Source organism: Lepidochelys olivacea, assembly GCF_965140295.1.
Source record: "Lepidochelys olivacea isolate rLepOli2 genome assembly, chromosome: 4".
In the NCBI taxonomy this organism is placed as follows: Eukaryota; Metazoa; Chordata; order Testudines; family Cheloniidae; genus Lepidochelys; species Lepidochelys olivacea.
The window spans coordinates 74,041,824-74,055,707 of record NC_140414.1 but is presented as its reverse complement, the minus strand read 5'-3'; the positions used below and the strand labels follow the sequence as shown (position 1 = coordinate 74,055,707).

At 39.0% G+C, this 13,884-nt stretch overlaps 1 long non-coding RNA gene across 1 annotated transcript in view; it reads left to right on the top strand.

Moving 5' to 3' along the window:
- The window catches only part of LOC311519982, a 28,588-nt gene that overhangs the window by 12,688 nt on the left and 2,016 nt on the right, over nucleotides 1-13,884 (top strand). The window contains exon 2 of the long non-coding RNA XR_014711436.1: nucleotides 12,477-12,525. This is a non-coding gene — a long non-coding RNA (uncharacterized lncRNA). The remainder of the gene's footprint in view (nucleotides 1-12,476; nucleotides 12,526-13,884) is intronic.

The following is a 13,884-nucleotide window of genomic DNA, read 5'->3' as shown; positions in this document are numbered from 1 at the left end:
GAGCAATAGAGCGTTCCTGGCAAAGCAGAGAGAGCTGAAAGGCTGCTTCCAAGGAACCCCTGACAAGCATGCCTGGGTCAAAGGGGAAATGTTGAGCTGAAAATAAAAGTGTAAAATGATTCTGAAAAGGAGGAGAAAATCCCCTTTGAAAAGTAATAAATTAAAACACATTAAAAAAGGATGTATTTTGCGGGTCGTGTGGGAAGGGGAAGGAAGGGAACTAGACTTTGACCTTGATAAATACTGATGGGTATATTAATGCCAAGAATAATGTAGTGTAAAAGCATTTATGGTCAATGCTGTATTTCTCTTTCATGCTGCTTCTGCAATCTGTATGCTGCCAGAATAGGAGTGGCTGTGAAAATTTCTAAAAATTCACCTTTGGGGCTGAAACTTTCCAGCACAAATATGAGATTTTTTAAATTAAAGTTTGAACAAAAATGTTCAGTCATTTTTTAAAGCAAGGAGTGTGAAGAACATGCTTGTTCCATTATAACAGAAATATTTGTGATTTTTTTGAAGTGCTTTAATGACAACATGGTAGAAAGTTGAAATTTTGAAGAGCGACTGGAAAGATTGGAAGTGTTTAATTTAGGGAGGAGATGAATTAATGGAAGACTGAAAGAAGTCTACAAATAAATGGGAAGGTAAATCAGGAGTTTCTACATTCTGTTTCATAATTCAAGAACAAGCTGATATTCAGGAGAATAAGCTTTGAAAACTTCCATGTAAATAGGACTGAAGAGCTAAATAAAGGGATCGTGTGACTGTCTGATTTTTTAATATTCTGACAAGTTTGTCACCCTAGTTATAAAAATCTGTGCCCCAAGCAAAATTAAAAGCAGGCTCTGTTTAACAGCACAACAAGTAGTAAATCATAGGACAGCTATAACAAACCCAGGATATGTGTTTCCCTAAATTGTATGCAAGGTTCCATGCACACATGCTTGCCAGCTGGTCAATAACCTCTCTCCTCAACCAGAACCTTACTGCTTAATGGAATTCTAAATTAAATCCTCAGCATCCTCTCGCTGATTTCACCATAGCAGCCGCCTTTCACTGCTCGTGACTCGTTAAATCTGCTCACAGCAGGAAGCAAGGCAGGCAGACATAGAAACCTTTGCACAGGCCCCTCGATGTTTAACGAGTGTGAAGCTTTCACTTTTTTCTTTTTTATAATTGATTGTTTAAAGCTTTCACTTTTAAATCCTGCTGTGCCTGAGATTGTGACAGTTTTTAAAATGTGGGTTTCTCTTGTCGAGTGTGGTATGCGCTAATGGTTCAAGTTATACATGACTGCCTCATACAACACACAACCTCTTCCCCTCCTTGATACTTTTTTCAGTTTCCTTTGATGTCACTGCGATCCCCTTTGCCAACCATGCTCACAATCTGGGCTCATATTTTACGAGATACTTTCTTCCTCCCACTTCCAGGCTTTTGTCATATGCTGTTGTATTCTTCTGCTACATCTGTCAGGTTGATGCCTTCATCTCCATACCTGCCGCCAACCCTTTACCCAAGTCTTGGACATCTCCTGCCACAACTACAACGTCCTTAATCTTTCTGGCTTCCTTACATCTCATTTTAACCTCTCTAGTGTAAACAAAGACACACTGACTTACATAGCTAAATTCCATCTTCCTTTCTCATCGCTGTGATCGTATAACTCTTTCCAATAATTTCCCTTTCACTTTCTGCATCAAATTCAAGGGTCTCATTTTCTCCTTAAAGGCCCTGTGCATATCTGTCCCACCTCACAGCAAAAATGCAATGAAACCCTCACCTTCCCTCAGTTTTGGATGGGGGTTGCTTCACTTCCAGTACTGTCCAGGAATGTGGGGGCATTGTGGGACTTTGTGCCCAATCACCTCTTTTTAAGGCTGTAACACTTTCACCACTTGAGTGTTATACAGCAATTAACAGTGTTTCATGACAGTCTGTATCAACGGTTCCACTATTTGTGGACTCTTAGCTGATAAAGGTGCCTTCCTCCTTCAGGGTGTGATGTAGTGTCAAGCCCCACTGTATGCCAACATGATTTTATTTTCCTGAGGACCAAACATTACTCCAGAATAAGCCCATTTTGCCAGGACAACTCTCTTACATGATATTGGGCAAACTGCTCAAGGCTATTGCACGCTAAAGGAGGCTATATCGATGTTGACAAAGGCAAGCTGGAGGTACTCTGAATACAAGAACTGCATGCAGTGCACCTCTGCAATTAGGGATGTGCTATCATTGCTTCCATTATGAAACACATTTATTGGGAACATAGTACATTGTATGGGTAGTGTACCAGGATAGAACTTGGCATTAAAATTATGGGCTGAGGGTCTAAATTGTTGTGCCAAATTTCAAAAAGACTATTTTTGCCCTTTTGAGTTAAACAACAGTAAAGACAGTATATATCTAATACCTTCAGATGTCTGGTTCTTACATGCTCACTGTCTTTTTTGGGTTTTTTTTTTAATGGCTATTTTTCAGGACATTAGCTTACAATGAGGAGTTGCATCTCTGAATTAATGCAAGTTGTGTCATTTAAAAATGTACTTTACTCTGCATGTGTACCCATCTGATTTCTAATCAAACCTTATAAAGGCTTTTCTGCATAGACAATTCCTCTGATCCCTCTGATTCTCAGACCTACAGGATCTTGGCTTAGACAACACATCACACTCTGCCTGCTACTCTGACCTTCCCTTATACAGAATGTGGGGTGTCAGAGAATTGATTGCATAGCGTAACATTTTGAAAAAATGCATAAGTGGCCTGGGAGGCTAAGCCTCACTGCAAGTAGAGAGGATTTAGGCTCCTGACTCATGTAAGCATTTTTGAATTTTTTTTACTCACAATACTTTGCAGGAAGGATTTGATGTGACTGTGTATTTCAACGATTTACAGCTTGGAGTTTTTGGAAATTCCAAAATATTTACCTTTCCTCTTGTAACAAATGCATATCCCCCGAGAGTGTTGCTGTGGTCCCAGTGCTCCATGCGCTGGCCATTTGAAACTTTGCCGTGGTTGTTGGGCTAAAACCTCAGACGCTTTTGCTGCAGAAGCTTACCACTTAAGCTAAAGGCAAAGCTCCGTTAGATGTCTGAGGTTTATGAAACCTAGTCAAGCAGTTCTGATTCTAAGCAGTAGTATGTACACCAACCAGCTCATTTACTACAGGTTACTGCAGATCTACTGCAACTGTGCAGGTAGGGGATGATTTGAAAAGATCCTAGATTCACAGGCATGATGCATGTATTTAAAATGATCCAGCCAACATCTAAGGTAAGTAGTTAGTGGAAGTCCCTATTTTACAAGTGTGCTTAAGTTTTCATTGCAGCCTAGCATTAAGAACAGAGACCAAACCCAAACTCAAAGCTGAAAAAATAAACCCTGAATTCATTTAATCTTTGATTAGACAAATACCTTAGTCAAACTAGCCCTAATCTCCTTCCTTAGATATTTTTAAGGACAGGCTTGACAAAGCCCTGGCTGGGATGATTTAGTTGGGAATTGGTCCTGCTTTGAGCAGGGGGTTGGACTAGATGACCTCCTGAGGTCCCTTCCAACCCTGAGATTCTATGATTCTATGACTGTGGGGGCGGGGGGGAATACTATACTTTCAGATAGCTTTGCACCAATGGAAAAATCAGGCCCTTGGTTTTAAGAGATACTTAATTATCGGTAGAGCCATTCACAGTCATTATATATATGAGGAAAGTGTCTTGTATACTTTGGATATAAGCAAGGGACAACTTCTCTATTTATTGCATTGTATTATATTTATTTATTTAAGAGCTGTTATTTGCTTTTAGTTCTCATTTATAAATCAATCTAAAGTTCTGATCTGAGTATGGTCCTGAATCTGAGTAAGCCTTGGGATAAGCAGTTGTTTGTGTCTGAAAAAGGAAGAGAAATTTCTATTCAGCGTAAATGAAGATAGTTTGTTAAAGTAATGTAAAAGTGTGTACACATAACAGTATGCATTCATTCAACCTTTGGGCTCCCCGCCATTCCCTATCCTGCTTTTACACGCAGACAGAGAAACCCTGCTCATTTATAATAATCCCATTCTCCAACATAAAAAAGAAAACTCATTTATTTAACACTGAAGAGAAAAGGTGGCTGCGATGCAGAAACAGGATGAGAAATAGAGAGAGAACTTTTCAAAAGCAGCTTTTGAATTTTGGCTTACAATTTTACACATCTTGTTCTCTTGTTCCTTTACACATGTAAAGCACAAAACATGGGACAAAAATTTCCACATGCAAAAACTTGGACATGAAAAATTGTGAGTACAATTTAAAAGCTGGTTTAAGGTCCTTTGCAAGATTGGGTGAGAAATGTATGTCGGGTTTACACAGACCACACACGACAAGCTGTGGACACCTAGGATTTCATGGTTACCACGCATCCATTTGGAATTTCATAGCAACAGTAGGAATATAAATCTGAACCTTCTTCTCCAACAGCACACGCTCTGCTACCATAACTAAACGAGAATCTTGATGTTGTAAGTAATATGATACACAACTCAAATTGTAATTGTATCCAGTAGAGCGCAGTAGTAAAAATGCACCTTAGCCAATCACTGTCGAATTATGCAGTGTTTTCCCTTTGGATTGCAAATCATTTTGGAATTTTTCCTTATCTTTTTTTCCTTCCTGCAACTAAGTTGCTGCATTTGAAGTGGCATTCACACCATCAAAGAACACAGCTTTTAAAAGCCTTTATTATTTTTAAAGCAGTATTCATAACTTGACTTGGAGTGCCTTCGTTAAGGCCTTTTGTGATATTGAAGAGTTAAACTATGGCTTTGTCCCAAGCAAGGGGTATGGTGTTGCTACACTGTCCCTGGAGCAGCTGAAGGAGGCGATTGTGATGTGGAACATCACAATTAGAGCTGGGTGAAATTTTTCATGCAAAATCTTTTTTTCAGGGAAAAAAAATACAGATTTGGGTAGGCTTCACTGAAGTGTTTAGAGAAAAATGAAAAAAAATCTGAAAAAAATCATGTTTGCAATGAAATGCTTCAATCTCAAATAACTTTTTTATTGTAATTTCACTGCAGTTTTGTACAAAAAAAAAAAAAAGTGTTAAACTCTCCCAAATGAAACATAATATTTTGTTCTGGGTCAAACATATTCTTTTTCAACTTTTTCTGGAAAAAATCAAAATCTTTGTTTCAGGTCAATCCAAAACTAATTTAAAAAAATCAGTTTGGCCATCAAACTGAAAAATAAGTTATTTGCACAGCTCAAATCACAGTGTTCGTCCGTGTCTCCTGGCTGTTGCAGGGAGAGTATGAATGGCACAGGGTACATACCCAATGCAGCAGATAGTGCCTGAGGCGCTCTCACAGCTCCAACTCTGGACATGGAGCCTGAAGGGAGTCAGGATGCCGCCCACTCTACCCATCTGTGAAAAAAGGAGGGAAATATGAGCTCTGCTGAGACTCTCCTGCATTGCTATCTGCAATGTGGGGAGCTGGTGTAGTGGGTGTCTTATGCCCCATTTCCACCATGCTTGTGGGTCACCATTTGGCTGTAAATCTTCAAATAATAAAAATCCTTCTTTACATTAATACTGCTAAAGCTGTATTAAAGTAACATGGAAACTAGTTGACAGTCTCTGATGTTAGGCTTCCGTGTATTGTATCTTCAGAACAGATGGCTAGCACCCCGGCGAAATTCAGATTTGACACTTCAGCCAATGCTTACTTTTGAAATCTAATTATCAGGGGGCCACATTCCATTTTCAGTTATACCCAAGTACCTTTTGACTTCAGTGGGTTTGCACAGACCTAGCAAAGCCAACCTGGTTTCAGTATATTCCAAGGAGAGGAAGTTCCCTTCATTGTGTGAACATTCAGTATCTGGTGCTGGGGAAAAATGGGGCTAGATTTCTCTTTCTGTGTTGCAAATAAGTGATGCCTAAAAATTGGGTGGGAGGGGGGAATTCTGCCCTCCATTACTACAATGTAACTGAGTTGGCCAGTGATACTAATTTTTAAATAAATACCAAGCAGATTATCTAAATTTCATAATCTCCAGACATAGGAGCCTCCAACAACTTTAATATTTCCCCAATTACAATATGCAATGTTGAAAATATTACTACAAAACTGTTCAACTGAAATGGGGCCCAGAGAATTTTGGAATACAGTTTAAACCATTTCAGATAATAAATCAACAACAACAATTCCCTTTTTAATTCTACCCATCTGCTATTTGTTATGGCACCAGGTACTGTACTCAGCTAACATAGTGCACACCACCATGGCAAAAAACAGCCAGGAGAACTATAAAGAAATCTGTACAACCACTTTCAGTTCTTTCAGTCCCTTCTTACTACCTTGTATTTGGGCTGAGAGGAATTTGGGTGACCTCAAATCCCCAGTAATCTCAGCTAGAAACATTTGAAAGTGTTAATGACATTTATGAGACTCAATTTTAATTAACTTAGTTCAAACAGACTGTTTGATTCCTTTTTCCCAATGCCCCTTCTTTCTCCACTACACCTGTGGGAGATGATCACTGTATTAGCGATTCTTAATCCAGCTGGCTTTACCAACTGATCCCCAATGTGTCTAGTGTAAAGCTGGCTGAGCCACTGCCCTAGCAACTTGCTCTGCTTTCCTGAAATACCCTTGATTAACTCCCCGCCGCAACCCATAGAAAACAATTAGGCACGAACAGCAGGGCATTCAGGCCACTTGGACATCATCCAGCACAGCTTCACATCTAGAATGGGGAAGCAGTCACCATATTAATCTGAAGACTAGCTATCTCAAAGATTATAACAAGATGCTTGTTTAACTGAAGACTTCAAGAAAAATTGGAGGTTACAGAAATTGGAGGGGTGGGTGTGTGTGTGTGTTTGGATTGGGTAAACTGTATTCTTTCATCACTGAGGAAGAAATGCATTCCAAAGTTATTTAAACACATTCATCTTAAGCCTGAAGTGATTATTTATGGATTTGTAATAGCATTACACACAGGATTATGAGTTAACTGATGGGAGGACTGCAAATTTCCAAGTTCTTCTGTTAAAAAACATTTCAGCTATTCCTTCACCACTCACCAAAGTGGCATTTATATGTTAAACGACCTCAGACCTGATCCTGCAGTCCTCACTCAGTTAAAAATCCCTGAGTTTATAAACCCGCATTGCGGCATGCCTACCTGTTTCACTGATGCACAATTATAAATATCAAGCAGAAACATCTCAAAACTGCCTTCAAGTCTGATCACAAAGGTATTCATTCCACACATGAGCCCAAACCACCTCCTTGAAATGCATGGCTCTCATTGGCTCCCTATGGGAGCAAGACGGAGCCCCAGATCCCTAACAAAGAAAAGTCCAAATCTCAATTAACGGTTTTATGCTATTTGCAGACTACGGCGAGCCTTTACTGAGGGATTTTTTTTCTTTAACTTGGGTGATGATTTAGGAGAGTGACCTATGAGATCAAACCTTCATGCAGAGGTAATTGCCACTTTCTATGTTGTATTGCTTTAAACTCTTAACAAAATTGAAACTGGTGCTTCATGAAAGCAAATCTCAGTAAAGATGTTCTCTTTCCAACCTACTCCGCTTAATAAAATGGGAAATGACTGGCACTAAAAGAATAACTAGAAGTATGTGTTTGGGAGATGTAAGAAATATTTCTTGGAATTAGTTTACAAGTCAGTAGTGGATTTGTTTTGGCTTATTTGGCTTTTACAATTTATTCTATTGTGTTGCTGGAGTACGATCAGCTAATTATGAAACCCCGAAGAATTACATATCTGTGGTTTGTGTTTTAATCCAAGCTTTCTGCACACACAGTACAGTGCTCTAAAAACTATTCCAAACTAAAGCCCAGCACAGGCAAACAAGGTGAGTCCATCGTGATTTAAAAAGTTGAGTGAGTCAAGTGGTGAAAAAATGTCCAAACATTTTAGTTCCCGCAGAGCTTCAGCAATAATCTATACTGCATCCAAGAGTCTGAAAGTAAAACATTAGCTTCCTATTCAGTCCCTTTCAAAGTTCTTAAGTATACCTCATGCTTTTTGGAAAGACAGGATAAATGAAAGAAAATTGGGAATAAGTACAAATAACATCTCTAACAATAAATACAACACAACACAACACAATAAATAGAAGGGTTTATCCTTGCTTATAAGTTATATCCAAAGCAGGCAAGACACATTCCTCATACATATAATGTCTGTGGATGGCTCTGTAGATCATTAAGTACCTCTTAAAACAAAAATGAAGTGTGCAAAGAGAAGCGAGACACCTAAAAAAACCCAAGGCCCTTGTTTTGAATTTTGAAATACACACTTTACAAGAAAGGGGTGTGGGCTAGTGGTTACATGAGGTCAGGAAACTTGGGTACTATACTGCTCTCTGCCACTGACTTGCTGCTTCACCTTGAAATAATCCCAACCTCTCTGTGCCTCGGGGCATATGACAGACCCCTCTCAAGCTTTCGCTAGGCTTCATGAACTAATAGTAAAACACAGATCCTCAGACAAAAATCTTATAGAAACATAAACTGTAGTTACAATTGAGCTTGAGAGACTAAGATACAGACGCATAGAAATGTAGGGCTGGAATGGACCTTGAGAGGTCATCTAGGCCATCCACCTGAGCTGAGGCAGGACCAACTAAACCTAGATCATCTGTGACAAGTGGTTGTCCAACCTGTTCTTAAAATCCTCCAATGATGGGGATTCCAAAACCTCCCTTGGAAGCCTATTCAAGTGCTTAACTACCTTATAGTTAGAAAGTTTTTCCTAATATCTAACCTAAATCTTTTTTGCTGCAGTTTAAGCCTATTGCTTTTTGTCCTCCTTCAGCAGATATAGAGAACTATTGCTCCCTGTCCTCTTTATAACGGCCCTTAACACATTTAAAATCTATCAGGTCCCACACTCACTCTTCTTTTCATAAGACTAAATATGCCCAGTATTTTCAGCCTTCTCTTATAGATCATGTTTTCTAAACCTTTTATCATTTTTGTTGCTCTCCTCTGAACTCGCTGTTTAGCTACATCTTTCTTGAAGCGTGGTGCCCACAGTAATCCAGCAGAGGCCTCACCGCTGCAGAATACAGCAGGGCAATTGCCACTTATGTGTTAAATAACTACTCCTGCTAATACGTCCCAGAATATTAGCCTTTTTAGGAACTGTATCACATTGTTGACTCTCATTCAATCTGTGAACCAGCAGGACTATTGCCTAGCCAGCTACCGTCTTGTAGCTGGGCATTTAATTTTTTCTTCCTGAGTATAGTATTTTGTATTTCTCTTTAGTGAATTTCATCTTGTTGATATCAGACCAATTCTCCAATTTGTTCTGAATTCTTAACTTGTCCTCCAATGTGCTTGAGACCCTTCTTAACTTGGTGTCATCCACAAATTGTATAGGCATACCCTGCACTCTTTTATCCACGTCATCAATGAAAACGTTGAATAGGACTGGAACCAGGACAAACCGTTGCAGGACCCCACTAGATACTTGCCCCCAGTTTAACAGTGAACTATTAATAACTACTCTTTGCATATGGTCTTTCAAGCAGACCAGTTATGCACCCATTGTCTAGTAATTTAATCTAGACCACATTTCCCTAGTTTGCTTATGAGAATGTCCTATGGGACTGTGTCAAAAGCCTTTACTAAAATCAAGATAAAGCATGTCTTCAGTTTCCCCCCCTTCCACTAATACAGTAATTCTGTCAAAGAATGCAGGGCTGGAAGGGCATCTCAAGAGGTCATCATCATCTTCCTTTGCTAAGGCAGGATTAGGCCTGCATCTGAAACCTTATGGTTGTCAGCTCTTCAGAGAAGAAATGTCTTTTCCTTTTTGGTCAAAATGTTAAAGCCCTGCTTTCCTTCTTGTGTATATGCCAGTATATATTCTTGTGCATTTTGTCATGAGCATTTTCAAAAGTTTTCTTTGTTGTTTATATTTTTAATGAAAATTAGATCAGATACATGCACATGCAGGTCAAGTGCTGTGCCTTCTGGGGACTGTGAGGGTGACCTAACTTGGATTTTCAAGAGGGTTGTGAGGAATCATGTATCCTTTCCAAAATGCATTCTCAGTATTGCTCTATCTTTCTGTTTCTATGCAGCTGGTTTGTGAAGTCCTGTTTGATACAACTAAAGTAACACTAACTTAGCTTGCATCTGTTCTGCTGCAAGTATAGGAACATGTTCTCAGATAATTTATCTGAATTCTTATTTGCTGTGTAAAATCAATTCTTTTAATCAGAAATTCCCAATAATGTTTTAATGGAAGCTATGCAGACAGGAATCTGGAGTGTGATCAAGCACTGCTATGGGAAAACATTTTTTTTTCTGGTTTGTATGCTACATGCAGAAAAGAAATCACTGGCTGGTGGGAGGGGAGTCTGGGTTCACTGGAAGGCTGTTTGCTATGCAGGTTCTAAATCCACAAATACTGTATGTTTCCTTACAGACCAGCCAGACCAGCAAAAACAGAAACCCACTAGTTGTTGCCTTCACCAGCAGTGGAGTTATCTTACCAAACAAGAGATCTTATACAATACAATGAATGGTTGTCTAGTATAATATGCCCTGGAGCTCTTTGAAAGGATAAGTGGAGATATTAATGTCAGATGGTGTGGGTGCACAAAAGGTCACTGGTAATCAGGGACTTCGACAAGGGGCATTCTTGTAGCAGATGGCAGTGTAGGATGTTTAAGAGGCCACAGGAGGGTGCTAGTGGATATTAAGAAGATGTGGAGAGCACTCCAACCAGGATGTCAAGAAGAGTGTGGCCAACAAGGCTGTGGCTAGGAAGGCAGTTTTGACCACAAATTAAGGCCCAGGGCTCTTTCAGAAGAGGAGACAATGGAGGTCCGAACTGTCCATGGAGAAAACGTCCGTGGGAAAGGAGTACTGGACACCACTCATGCTGTCAGTGAGGTGGCAAGAGTTCACAAATTGTTGTGCTATGATGTAATTTGTGCACTGGATTGTGTGCTTTGCATTTGAAAACTGTTTTATTCCAATAGCTTCTCCTTATCCTGCTCCAGGACACACAGTGGGTGGGCTCTTTCAGATTTGGTTATGGGATAGGAAGTTGTGGAGAGTTAGTTCATTTACACAAAAGAAAAAAGTTCTCAGAATGCAAATGTCTCTCTATTAAGATTACAATTTACTCTTAGCCCGTAAATGACTTGGCATCTATTTCCTTTGACGGTTAAAGATTACACTGAATGTCAGAGATGTGTTATTAGTCGATTTGTGGTGTTGAAAAACAAGCCAATGAACAGTAATGAACCCTTTTAATTCAGGAAGGATATTGGGTGATAAACTGTGGGGATCAAATTCTGGCCTATACAACTCCTTTGGATTTCTGTGTAGCACCTCATCTTGACAGCTGTCCAAAAGACTATGAAAACTGATTTCCTCATGATCCCCAGGCAAATAGAATGATTGACAGGTAGATAAATAAAGAACTAGAGTTCTGAGAAATATGGACTAGACTATCTGAATTACAGGCATTGAGAAACACAAAAGAAGGCCCATTCCTAGCCTGGCTGAAATAGTAATAAATCCTTAGATTAAATAAATATCAGAAGGAAGGGAGAAGAGTAAATTATTCTAAATCATAGTGTTCACCAAACTCTGATTAGGAACCAGTAGTCTTCAGGCAAGAGCACAGATCTTCTCTGAAAATTGGGCTTCAGTAAAATTAGAACAGAGATGGGTAGGTTGCCAATGAGAAAAATATTTGTTTCTTGGTTCTGAAGATAATAAGGTGGTCTAACAAATAAATTGCACGTGGGAAAAAAAGGATGATGTGCTCAGAGTACTGAGACACATTCCTTAAATAAAGCCCCTTGGGCATAAAAAATCCTCAGTCCCTAGATGAATATTTATGAATTCATTTAGATTTCTCTGAATATGTACAAAAATAATTTTCCGTTCACAGTAGCTTTGAAGACTAAGAAGTGTGGTAGGGAAAGGCATAAAAGGACTTCTTTTTGAGCACCTTCAAAGAAAAATTAACCATAAAACAACATTCTATTGTTGAGTTTTCATAGAATAGAGATCACAATGACCATAGAACATCTGTGGAAGGTACTGCTGCATTTTTCACTGGCATATACTTCAGTCATGACATAATGATTGCGTATAGAAAAATCCACAATGTCCAAGATACGGTATTTCCAAAGGCAGTTTTATATTTTAAGTAAACATTTCTAAGGGAGACTAATTATCCTGGTGTCTACAGTATGTTTCACAACTGATTTTGTTTGCTTGCTTTTGTTTGTTTTGGTTTGATTTAACCATGTCTTGTTTTTCCTCAATAAATTTGAGGAATAATAACTATACTGTTGTGTGGAAGCATTTCAGGTAATTATTTTTTGAATTTTCTATTGTTAATACTAACACCCTGCTATACTTCTAGTAAATATAAATTTAATTTCATATTTGTAGATTATATTTTCTTTTTAAGGGACACCCAGCAAGAAGAACAAAAATCAAAGTTGAGCATGATCCTTGGGGTAAGTCCACCACATTTTCTGTAATAATTTTTGATGTATATTTGTTTACAATGTAGAGGAGTAAGATAGTTAAAATGGTTTTCTCTAGTGATAGTGCAAATAGCTGAAGCTACACCTCTACTCCATATTTGTAACCATTGAGCTTCCATTATCACCCATCAGGACCTCTGCTGTGCTGTGTGTATACAGGATAGGGTTGTTGTCCTGGATCCAGATGAGAAAGAGATCGGGGGAAAAACTCCAGGCCTATGGTGCTTGCACTTAATCACACACCTCTCAAATGGATGACATATGGAATGGTGCCCTGGCATGGGCCATGAGTGTCTGTGATATATTGATGTCTCTATATTATCATCAAGGGAAATCTGAATTCACTGGATTTAGAACAAAAGCAAATAAGTATATGATGTTAAAGCCTGACTTTTGAATTCTGGCAGGCTTTGCCATCCATCCACCAAAGACTACAAGATTTAGAAAAAGGTAATGGATAATGAATGTCTCATGAGTAGAAAAGGGAAGAATAATGTACTAATTTCCCAGAAAACATCTGCAAAATTATTTTCTCACTGTCTGAATGTCTATGGAAATATGGGAAGGGAGCCCATTAGTGTGCTAGAGGGAGCATGGTTGAGTGGACTGACAACAGGACTTTACTTGCCTTGTCTAAGATCAGTCCTGTCAAATTGTTTCAAGCAGTGAGGAGGCTTGATGATGCAGACAAAAGCTGTGTGGTGGTTTAAGATGCCCTCCACATTCATTTGATTTGTTACTTGAGCCATACCATAAACCAGAATGCCAGCAGTGAAAGGTTGGCACATTGTGAACACATTGTACCAGTTAGCCCAGAAAAGAATTATTTAGTTTTTACATGTATATGATGCATCTATCTATAATCTCCAGGTGGATTTAAAACAACAGTTAAAAACAGTTCAGGGCATCAGTGAACCAGTGCTACAGTAACTACTGCACAAATAGGTCTCCCCAACCCCTTACTGCTTCAGACACACACATCCCCCCACCCAAAAAAAAGTCCAGGTAAACAGATTGGTATGATCTGCAGTTCAAGAAAACTGAGTTTTCTTAGGAGCAAAATAAAGAATTGTGACCCACCTCTGCCTCACCCTTCAAAACAAACATATTTGAGGACTATCGGATCAGATGTCTCAGATAATCTCAACTATCCAGGCAGGGAATGAAGAGAGAGAGAGAGAGAGAGAGGCAGATGGTCTTTAAAGTGCACTGGAACCAGACCATAAAAGGAATTTATAGATCAACTTCTTGAATTATTGATTTACGCTCTGATCCTACAAACAAATACTTAACTGTAAGCATGTGAGTAGCTCCAGGAAGTACTCTTTC